Genomic DNA, 8700 nt, shown 5'->3' with positions numbered 1-8700 from the left:
AGATTTTATTTATTTATTCATGAGAGACACAGAGAGAAGCAGAGACCCAAGCAGAGGGAGAAGCAGGCTCCCTGCAGGGAGCCGGACGGGGAGGGGGCGGGGACTCGATCCCAGGACCCCGGGATCACGCCCTGAGCCAAAGGCAGACACTCAATCACTGAGCCACCCAGGCGTCCCTATAAAAGATGTTTTTAAAAGACTGATTGTCAATTATTCCAGTTACGGTTGGTAAATACATGTAATATACTCGGGACAGTCATGATCTTTGGGCAATACCGGTCACCTGAAATTATAGATAACCTGGCGAAAATCAGAGGAGATACCACACATCTTAGTGGCTGTGACTCCTTGGGCAACTGTGAAATTCCCGTAAAGCAGGAAATGTGACATTGGGTTATCACACTTTTGTGGTTCCCCAGTATCACAGGGGAGAGCGAAAGTTACAAGCCACAAAAAGCCCCAAGTGATAGAAGGAAAATATATTGGTGGAATAGAACTAAACCCATAGTCCATGTACCCATGACTGTACCCTTGATGCCTCCTCAACTAGGATAATATGGGAAATGGTACCCTGATTCTCTGCTCTAAGCCAAAACTTACCTTATCCAACTGGGCTCAGAGGGAAAATAAAAAACATAACATGTTGGAATGTGTAAAAATAGAACAGGTAATGAATGTGTCCATAGAAGGAATTATTTGAGGTCAATAGAGGATAGAATAACTATTAAAATAACCGGAGGAATATTCCAGACTGAGTCTTCTAAAATTAGTCTAATAATTATAAATTACATATTAGAAAAATTAAGATAAATAAAAGAATATCTAGAAGACAAGACCGATATAGTAAAAATGACTTTGTAGGAATTGGAAAAACAAAAAAACAAAAACATACCTTCTCTAAAATTATGACAGTCTTGACTTCTGATGTTACGGCAATCAAGCACATTCTTGATAGTGCTGTGCCAGTGTGTACCCCCTCGAGCTTCATACACATGGCTTTACATGGAAACACAGTTGTCAAGGAAGCTTACTGAACTGAGGGTTTAAGAAAATTAATTTTTGGTCTTTTGCAAGTTTAAGCGGGTATCATATTAAAGATTTCTTTGTGTTTTGTTTTGTTTTGTTTTTGCTAATAATACTGGAAATTGATTTAATGAAGTTTGCAGTAACAAAACTAGAAAATTAAAGGACAATTATATTGTTAGTGATGTAGACCTACAAACTTTGATAATTTTGGGGACTTAGATTTTTATAGGTGATTAGGCACTTTGGATTACCGTCCAAGTGATTCTAAGTGATTTGAAATCACAGAGTAGATTGTCTACTGGTTTGTTATCATTTCAAATCCATTTCCCTTTTTTGTTTCCAAAATTTTCTTTAGATTCCAGTTAGTTAACATACAGTGTAATATTAGTTTCAGATGTAGAATTCAGTGATTCATCACTTAGCTACAACACCTAGTTGCCATCGTCCATTTAACTCATCCCTTGGCAACCAGCCCACCTCCAGTAACTCTCAATTTATTCTCCATAGTTAAGAGTCAGTTTCTGGATTGTCTCTTTTTTCCCCCCATATTCATCTGTTTTGTTTCTTAAATTCCATAGATGAGTGAAATCATATGGTATTTGTCTTTCTCTGACTGACTTATTTTGTTTAGCATGACACTCTCTAGCTCCATCTATATCATCACAAATGGCAAAATTTCATTTTTTTATTGTTGAATATCTAATATATATATTAGATATGTGTATAATACATACTGTAATTATACAATAATAATATGTTTTATATAATTATATTTAAGTATGTTTTAATATAACATTTTATATTATATATAAAATACATTAAATGTTGCATATAATTTTAAATATATAATATATACTATATATGTGGTCATGCATAACTTATGTACACATGTGTATATGCACACACTACATCTTCTTTGTTATTCATCAGTCCATGGACATTTGGGCTGTTTCTATGATTTGGCTATTGTTGATAGTGGTACTACAAACATTGTGATGCATGAATCACTTCAAATCAGTATTTTTGTATACTTTAGTATAAATACCAGTAGTGCAATTGCTGGGTCATAGGGTAACTCTATTTTTAACTTCTTGAGGACCCTCCACACTGCTCTCCACAGTGGCTACCCCATCTTGCATTCCCACCAACAGTGCAGGCGGGCTCCCTTTTCTCCACAGCCTTGCCAACACCTGTTGTTTCCTGTACTGTTAATTTTAGCCATTCTGACAGGTATGAGCTAATGTCTCATTGAAGTTTCAATATGTAATATTTCCCTGGTGATGAGTGATGTTGAACATCTTCTCACGTGCCTATTGGCCATCTGATGTCTTCTTTGGAAAAATGTGTATTCATTCATGACTTCTGCCCATTTCTTAACTGCATTATTTGGTCTTTGAGTGTTGAGTTTGATAAGTAATTTATAGATTTTGGATACTAGACATTTATCTGATAAGACATTGGCAAATATCTTCTCCCATTCTGTTGGTCTTTTCGTTTTTGTTTTGCCTTTTTTTTTTTTTTTTTTTAAGATTTTATTTTTTCATGAGAGACAGAGAGAGAGGCAGAGACACCGGCAGAGGGAGAAGCAGACTCCCTGCGGGGAGCCTGAAGCAGGACTCATTCCGGGGTCTCCAGGATCAAGCCCCAGGCTAAAGGCAGCGCTAAACTGCTGAGCCACTGGGGCTGCCCCAGTTGTCTTTTCGTTTTATTGACTGTTTCCTTTGCTGTGCAGAAGCTTTTTATCTTGATGAAATCCTGATAGTTCATTTTTGTTTTTGTTTCTCTTACCTCTGGAGATGTGTCTAGCAAAATGTTGCTGCAGCCAAGGTCAAAAAAGTGTTCTCTAGGATTTTGATGGATTCCTGTCTCACATTTAGGTCTTTCATACATTTTGAGTTTATTTTTGTGTCTGGGGTAAGAAAGTGGTCCAGCTTCATGGTTCTGCATGTGGCTGTCCAATTTTCCCAACACCATTTGTTAAGGAGACTGTCTTTTTTCATTGGATATTGTTTCCTGCTTTGTTGAAGATCAATTGACCATAGAATTAGGTCCATTTCTGGGTTCTTTATTCTGTTCCATTGATCTATGTTGGATTTGTGCCAGGACCACACTGTCTTGATGATTATAACTTTGTAATACAGCTGGAAGTCTGGGATTGTGATGCCACTGGTTTTGGTTTCCTTTCTTTTTAAAAATATTTTATTTAAATTCAATTTGCCATCATATAGTATAACACCCAGTGCTCATCCCATCAAGTGCCCTCCTCAGTGCCCATCACCCAGTCACCCCATCCCCCCAACCACCCCCTCCCGCAACCCATTGTTCGTTTCCTAGAGTTAGGAATCTCTCATGGTTTTTCTCTCTCTCTAATTTTTCCCACTCAGTTCCCCTCCTTTCCCTTATCATCCTTTACACTATTTCTTATATTCCCCAAATGAATGAGACCATATAATGTTTGTCCTTCTCCGATTGACTTATTTCACTCAGCATAATACCCTCCAGTTCCATCCACATCGAAGCACATGGTGGGTATTTGTCGTTTCTAATGGCTGAAGAATATTCCATTGTATACACAGACCACATCTTCTCTATCCATCATCTGTCGAGGGACACCGAGGCTCCTTCCACTGTTTGGCTTTGTGGACATTGCTGCTGTGAACATTGGGGTTTTCTTTTTCAGGATTGCTTTGGCTATTCAGGGTCTTTTTTGGTTCTATACAAATTTTAGGATTATTTGTTCTAGCTCTGTAAAAAAAAAGTTGATAGTATTTTGGTAAGAATTGCATTGAATGTGCAGATCGCTCTGGGTAGCATAGACATTTTAATAATACCTGTTTTTCCCATCTATGAGCATGGAATGTTTTTCCATTTCTTTGCATCTTGCTCAATTTCTTTCATAAGTTCTATTGTTTTCAGAGTACAGATCCTTTACCTCTCTGGTTAGTTTTATTCCTGGGTATCTTACGGTTTTGGGTGTAATTGTAAATGGAATCGATTCCCTTATTTCTCTTTCCCTGCCTCATTGTTAGTGCATAGAAATACAACTGATTTCTGTGCATTGATTTTGTATCCTGAAACTTTGCAGAATTCCTGTATCAGTCTAGCAATTTTTTTGCTGGAGTCTTTTAGGTTTTCTACATTGAGATCATGTCGTCTGCAGAGTGAAAATTTGAGTTCTTTGCTGATCTGGATACCTTTTATTTCTTCTTGTTGTCTGATTGCTGAGGCTAGGAATTCTAGTACTATGCTGAATAACAGTAGTGGGAGTGGACATCCTGTCTCGTTCCAGCCTTAGGGGAAAGTCTCTCAGTTTTTCCCCATGTAGGGTGATATTCACTCTGGTTTTTTGTTTTTGTTTTGTTTTTTTATGGCTTTTACGATATGGAGGTATATTCCCTCTATCCCTACATGGTGGAGAAATGTTTTGTTTTGTTTTTTCTCAAGAAAGGATCCTGTATTTTGTCAAATGCTTATTCTGCATCTATTGAGAGGATCAAATGGTTCTTGTCCTTTTGTTGTTGTTGTTGTTGTTGTTATCAATGTGGCATATCACATAGATTGATTTGTGGATATTGAGCCACAAATGGAAACTTGGAAACAGGAATAAATCACACTTGGTAGTGGTGAATAATCCTTTTAATGTACTATTGGATCCTATTGGCTAGTATCTTGGTGAGAACTTCCGCATCCATGTTCACAAGGCATATTGGTCTATAACTGTCCTTTGTAGTGGGGTCTTTGTCTGGTTTGGGGATCAAGGTCATGTTGGCCTCATAGAATGAGTTTGGAAGTTTTCCTTTCTTCCAGCTTTTTGGAACAGTTTAAGAAAAATAATTCTTCTTTAAATGTTTGGTAGATTTCTGCCAGGAGGGCATCCAGCCCTGGATTCTTGTTTCTTGGGCGATTTTTAATGACTACCCCAATTTCTTTGCTGGTAAGGGGTTCAAATCCACATTTTTATGGTTTAAGTGAAGTCGTTTAGATCTAAGAGTGAATTTGTTTACGTTGAAGAGGCTATTTCAGAATAATGTCAACAAAGTTGTGTCATTGAGTGCTTATCAATATGAATATATGAAAGATCAACTATGATATAATGGACATTGAAACTTTAAATACCAAGAATTTGTGAGAATTCAGTGACAGTGTTCAGTCTGGGAGGGCTACCCTTTGCTGATCGAAATAGTTCTCCAAAGACCTATGGACATAAGCTACTGCTGCGGCAAGCCTAATCCTTCTCAAAGTGGTGAAGATTTGCCTGTACAAACCCCTTTGTTCAGCTAGCATTGTGCTCTAGCAATAAGGGACTTATTTGTGTGTGTGTGTGTGTGTGTGTGTATGTGTGTTGGCAACTGGACATGAGCTCTTGGTCAGCTAAGCCAATACCCAGAAAGGAACCAAGTCACAGAAAAATATATCTCAACTCAATTTGGACTTTATTTTTTTTCCATTATCCCCATACCTGGAACAGTAGTGTAATTAATCTATCATTGGCTTGAGGTATATTTTCCGTTTATTAAGAGATATTATCCTGTATGTTATCAGCACATGAAATATTATTATTACAAATTTAATCCCCTCAGTGAATCTGTATTAAATAAATTATTGGCAATGATAGTCTTGGTCTCTGAGCATAGTTTACCATGAACAAAACACTTACTCTTTGTTTTTCAAATACCCTTGTATTTAGAAGTACACTGAATGTAACAATAATGAAAATAACAATGAAAGAATACAGTGATGACTTACTAAAATAGATTTTTTTCTGATAATCAGTACATAAAGATATATTATCAGCCTGGCCCATTAAGTTACTAAATAGCCAATAACATTTTTATTGAATAAGTTCTCCCTAAAAATAAATAAATGAATAAATAAGTTCTCTCTATCTAACAAAAAACAAAATTGCCGAAAAACTTATATAATTTCTTGAATCCTAATTCAGAAACACTGATTTCAAAATGCCAAAGTGATCATAACTCCTATGACAATATTTGGAGATAGAGGGATGAAGATAGGAGCTCATATTGTGAACAAGAAGGAATCATCAGGTAAAAAACCTGGAAAATCTTCTTTCTGACCCCTTTTGCCTGAATTAAATACAGCATCTTTGGCAGAGGATCGAGGAACAGGATGGGCAGGAGTTCTGGTCCTTACTTTTTTCCTCACTTTTCTCCATGAGCTGCAAATTGGTGGAAGGAAAGGGGCATCAGTACATAGTTTATTGTTCCTGATGTCCCAGGATGCACAATAGCTGACCCAGAGGGTGGCTTTCTCCCCCCCCAAGACTGGACCTCCAGTTCCCCAGCTAGAGGCAGGTGCTCCTCAATGGCCGTGGCGGGGTGAGTCACTGAGCATCTCCTGGGGGCCACAGTTTGAATTACAGCTGGAAGTGTCTGTGCCACAGGCGCCATGCCTTGAAGCCTGGAGCAGAACTTCTCTGAGACATGTTACAAAATACCTGCTGACTGGAGACCAGTAAGTAAGGCTTCGGTCCTTTGGTGCACTTCCATCACCTCCAACAGGAGCACCATCTTTTCTTTAGACCAAACGGTACATTTACTATATTTTGCACAAATTATCATTAGTTATAGCATTAACTTGTTAGGCATTAGCAGGGAGGAACTAAAATAGTATCCTGCTATACCTTCTTTTTTGTTTTTTTCACAAATAAGAATTTTTTGTCGCCATTTAATGTCTGAATTTTAAACAGATTCTTGGATTGGTGGTTTATATCTATCAGCTTCTTCCACTTTAGCACCAGTCTCATCCCCAGTAGCTTTTCCAGAACTACTACCTTCACCATGAAGCTCCATGAGTTTTCTCAATTCAAATTTGGGCTTCTTCAGCATTTTTGCTTTTCTAACGAAAGACATTATGGAGTGGATAAATAGACTGACAGCTTCTTCTATATCTTTTCCGATACTGTCTGGAATCAATTCATTGATGACTTCTTTCAAGTCATTTGTCGGCCCCTCTCGGGCCATGATTTCCATCATCTTTTTCCAAATTTGGCAGACCTGTTGGTGCTGAGCATGAGAGGTCTTCTGAATCTGATTATTGTGTTCTTTTTAGTAAATCCAACACAAAATAGATGAAACAAATAACCATTGGTAGTCTTTGCATCAACATGAGCTTCAATCATGGTCTGCCACTTTTGACCATGGAGCACATTTTGTCACGGGTAAGATCCATGATATGGAAATTAGTCAGGCAGTTTTTGCCCTGCACATCCTGAGCAATTAGTTTGAATTTTCTAAATGCAAGTTCATCGCTCTGCAGATTAGCAAGGCTTCCTTCAAAAAATACAACCCTTGTGGGCAGCCCAGGTGCCTCAGTGGTTTAAGTGACGCTTTCAGCCCAGGGCCTGATCCTAGAGACCCAGGTTCGAGTTCCACATCAGGCTCCCCACATGGAGCCTGCTTCTCCCTCTGCCTGTGTCTCTGCCCTTCTCTGTGTGTCTCTCATGAATAAATAAATAAAATCTTTAGAAAAAAATATAACCCTTGAGATCATAGATGCAATTTTGGTTCCTTGAGTTCTTGTGAGTAGTGTTTTTCCAATATTTCGTATAGAACATGTGTGCCTTCACATCATACCAATCTTTCTTAGAAAATGGGTCAACCACTTTCTTCTTGGCTCCCTTTTTGCCACCTTTCATAAGGCTCCTGTTCTTACCGACACCCTTGGTACTGCTCTGGGAGCCAAAAGGGCTTTTCCTTCTGATGGAGACTACAAAATGCCTTTTTGTCCTATTCATCTCATCCTTGAATTGTTAGCCACAATGTGGCTGCCAGGTGGGCATTGATGCCCACTTTCTTTATTACTTGGGGATCTGTTTTTTTTTAAAGATTTACTTATTTATTCATTCATTCATTCATTTTTTCATTCATTCGTTCATTAATGAGAGACACAGAGAGAGGCAGAGACACAGGCACAGGGAGAAGCAGGTTCCCGGCAGGGAGCCCGACCTGGGACTGGATCCTAAGACCCTGGGATCACACCCTGAGCTGAAGGCAGACACTCGACCACTGAGCCAGCCAGGCATCCCAATTACTTGGGGATCTTATCATGCTTCATATTCATTAGAATGTTTGATATTCCAGATAGCAGTCAGTACCGGGTCTCGCTGCTAACCTCCACGCTCAGCTCTTTCCCTGTCCCTGCTCAACATTTGGTCTCTCAGCTTGGTGCTGTGTGCCTGGCATTTGTTCCTTTCCTTTTATAACCCTGTGAATTGCATATGCATACCTAGAGGCCTGCTAGCAACAGACCTATTTTGACAGAACAATAGAATAAATAAATTCACTTTTGAGTTCTTTATATCATACTTAATGCGTGGGCTTAATGTTGATGCAGGAGCAAAATCCCAGACAGGCACCTCTTTGGAATTTGATGTCTATGAAAAATGAAGACTGTGGCTTAGTGGAGGCGGTAAAGTGAGGGGAGGGTGCAGAGCCTGCAAGAGGAGAGGCTGGCTTGAGAAGATGGGACTGGAGGGAGGGCTTGGAGAAGACGCCGGTCAGCTGGAGTCTGTGACACAATGAGATGGAGCCTGCAGCTTCTAGGATGGTGGAGCCTTGGAGGAAGGGCAGTGTCCCTACAAATGCCTACAATTGCACACTGTCCAGCAAGGCAACCTAGCCCTCCAAACGGCACTCCCCTGGCTAAGAAAAA

The 8700-nt window shown here is 39.1% G+C and overlaps 1 pseudogene; it reads right to left on the bottom strand.

Moving 5' to 3' along the window:
• Positions 1–6728: 6728 nt before the first annotated feature.
• Positions 6729–7783, bottom strand: LOC112641075 (40S ribosomal protein S3a-like; annotated as a pseudogene).
• Between the last annotated feature and the right edge of the window lie 917 nt (positions 7784–8700).

The sequence above is a fragment of the Canis lupus genome, chromosome 33 (genome assembly GCF_003254725.2).
Source record: "Canis lupus dingo isolate Sandy chromosome 33, ASM325472v2, whole genome shotgun sequence".
NCBI classification, from domain to species: domain Eukaryota; kingdom Metazoa; phylum Chordata; class Mammalia; order Carnivora; family Canidae; genus Canis; species Canis lupus.
Note: the sequence above shows the minus strand (reverse complement) of the source record. Positions and strands in the feature narration are given on the sequence as shown.